Below are 3343 nucleotides of genomic sequence, written 5' to 3' on the forward strand. Positions count from 1 at the left end.
AGAGCAAGCAGGACTGGGGAGCCAGGCCCAGATCGGAGGGACTGGGGCAGAGAAGTGGGGTGAGGGGTGGGCGCAGGGCCAGGGGCGGCAGTGATAGCACCTCCCAGTGCTTCCTGCCTCCCACTCACCCTCCCTCGCGCTCTTTCATGATCTTGAAACAACCTTCAAGTCTGGGCTGGAGGCCCCAGGAGGCCAGTCACTTAGGAAACAAAACTGTTTCTTGGAGACCTTGAAAGCCCATCTGCAGCTGAGTGGCGTCCCCACCCCCTCCCCGCGCACACACACATTCTCCCATGGACTCTCACGTACACCCGCCTGACTCCACACGTGCTCCGCACCAGCCACACACGCACATCAGGAACTCAGAGGACAGGGTGTTACCACACTGACGACACCCTCTCCTCAGGAGTTTACTCGGCTCCTTCCCACAGGCTCTTCCCTACACACAGCAGCCCTCCATCACTGACTGGCACACGTCTGCACACACACAAGAATACACCCTCCTCTGCCTGTCTCCTGTCTCGCTCTCACGCACACACCTCCTTCCCAGATCCTCCCATACCAACAGAACACTTGGTTCAGGACCACACAGCCTCTCCTTCGTGGACCTGCTTTCTGATCTAAGACTTTCTCTCAGATCCAGCCCCCAGCCCACTCCCCCTGGACTTCCCACCTCCAACTTTCAAGTCTTTCTTGCTCTGTTTCCCTCTTCTTACCCCAAGGGCACTGGTCCAAGCTGGCACCACTGGCTGTGTTCAAAGGAAGCAGGAGCCCAACCAGGCACCCCAAATCAAAAGACCAGGTGGCGTCTACTCTGGTTGATGTCCTGGAGTTGGAGGTCTGCAGAGGAGGAGGAGGAAGGGGTGACCTCCCAGAGCCTCCACACTGTCCTGGGCAGGGAGGGAGGCCAGGGACACCCTACACAGGCGAGGGATGGGCCCTGGGTCCTGTGCTCCTTTGCTTTGTCTGAGTCCCAGATATGCACGTAGCAGCGCCCTTAAGACTGCGTGTATGTGTGTGCGTGCTAAGTCGCTTCAGTCTTGTCTGACTCTGTGCGACCCCATGGACTGTAGCCCGCAAGGCTCCTCTGTCCATGGATTCTCCAGGCAAGAACACCGGAGTGGGTGGTCATGCCGTCCTCCAGGGGACCTTCCCCACCCAGGGATCCAAGTCTCCTGCATTCTTTACCACTAGCTAGACTCACCCAACTGCAGGGCTAGGCAGGGACCCTCCCCCCTTCACCAGGTTTCTGCGGGCAGAGGAAGGGCACAGCCCCTTCTGGTGTTGGGCCTGGCTACAAGGGCCAGAGCCAGGACCTTGGAAGGACTGGGCAGTGCTGGGAGGTGCCAGCAGGGATGAGGATGGGGTGTGAAAACCCTGAGAACCCAGTGCTGGAAGCTGGCCTGCCCTATCTCACCTTGTGTCCTGCAGAGGGCAGGGCAGAAGATAACCCAGGCACTCTGACCCAGGAACCGATGAGTAGCTGCTTCCTAAATCCCAAGTCATCTCTGGTCCACCCAGGGCAAGGCTGCCCCCACCTGTGGGTCTCTCTTTCACTGACTTCTTCAGGCGGTCCCTCCTGTTGTCTAACCATGAGCCTTCTCGCTGCATCTCCAATTACTTCTCTCACTCTGTCTACACACCGAGGCTTGAACTGGGATCAATTTTCTCCTTGTTATTTCCTCCCACTACCTGATCTCCCCAGGTCCAAAGTCAAGGTCGGTGGAGGGGCCAGTGCAGAGAAGGGAGTTGCCCCCTTCCACTCACCCTTCCTGCTGTAACCCAGGAAGAGAAGGAGGCCAGATGCTGGGCATGACCTACCGGATCCCTGTAATGGAAAATCCCAACCGCTGGCCCGGAGGGGGCCAGTTATTTGGGGAATTCAAACATGAACCCTGTGCCCTGAGAGTGGACTTGCTGGAGGAGAGGTCGATAATCCCTCTGTGGGGCGTTCCCTCTGGGCCAGCAAGGACCAGTCCTGCCAGCAGACACCTCAGGCATCTGGCTAGAGGGCCCCACTCCCGCCCTCCTCTCCTAACTTCCTTTGAAGCTTACTCGCCAGGGCTCAGACCTGACCCCAGCCCACTGGCTTCCCTCCACCAGGAGAACCCTGTCCTCTGACAGCCTCCACGAGAAGGCAGGACTTGTTTTCTCTCTCTGCCCCTTCTGATTTCCCTTTCTTCCTTTGGCCCCCGGTTCTTTGGCTTTTTTGACAGATGAGCAGCGACACCACGGGGTCCTGTCTTGGTCACCTCCTCTGCCCCTGTTTCTGGCTGGTGTCAGCTACCAGAGCCCTCCCGCCTCCCCAGGCACTGCCTCAGATTCTCCCAGGCTTCCCTGCAGAGAGGTCCCTATGTATCTCCCCGCCATCCTGCCTGCTGCAGACTAGTCTTCCTTTCCCTTCCACCCCGCCCCCCAGTAAGGAAGCAGCTGCCCTCCTTTCTAGTTCACAAGTCTGGTACTTGTTAGCATGCTGACCTCCACATCCCTCTTTGAATCTCCCCATTTGCCTCTTTATGGGCTTCTCCTCAGGTACCCAACAACCCCAGGCATAACTTCAGCCCAGAGCTCTCAGTTAGCGACTAAGCGAGTAATGTGTCCCATCTGTAACCAGGGTGAAGGAAACCCAGAGAGAGATCTTCTCTGGAAGGCCTACTGGTCTGTCCAGGAGGCCCGGCCTGCCCTTCCACCAGCCACCTCCCAGATCCTGCGAGTTTTGATGCTCAAACTTTGGAAAGGTGCACCTGGAGGGCTTGGGGAGACCCTCTGGCCTCTGTCTGCAAGCAGACTCCGTGCTGCTCCTGAAACTGTCTCTGACTCTCATATCTAAGGGCCGGCCTGGGGCTCCAACGCTACCTTCCCCTGGCTTCGGCCATCCCACCGCCTAACAGTGCAGGAAACAGTCTCCGTTTCTTTCTCTGGGAGGTTACAGACTCAGGAGACCTGGGTTCTGATTCTGTTTCATAAGCTCAAACTGTTCAGTCTCCCTGGGCCTCAGTTTCCCCATCAGGAAATCGAGAGGAAGATGTCGCACCTCATGGGCTCCGGTCCCTACAAGTCCGAGAGGACTTGTCCCCCGGCCCCGTCCCGAGGGGCGCGTTCCCCACAGGGCGCAGCCTCCCCGCCGCTGCTCTCGGCGCTGGTGCCAGGCCTCGGAGGGTGAGGGGAGCCCAGGGGGAGCACCCAGCGGGACAAATGGACCTTCCACGGGCCAGTTGCTTAAGGGGCGGGAGGGGAGGAGTCCTCAGAGATCCTGTTTCAACAAACGTTTCTTTCCCGAGAAGGGGAAGGCGGGGGAGGGGGAGAGGGGCCTATTTAAAGCTACCCTGTTGCTCGCTGTCTC

The sequence above is a fragment of the Ovis aries genome, chromosome 1, assembly GCF_016772045.2.
Source record: "Ovis aries strain OAR_USU_Benz2616 breed Rambouillet chromosome 1, ARS-UI_Ramb_v3.0, whole genome shotgun sequence".
NCBI classification, from domain to species: domain Eukaryota; kingdom Metazoa; phylum Chordata; class Mammalia; order Artiodactyla; family Bovidae; genus Ovis; species Ovis aries.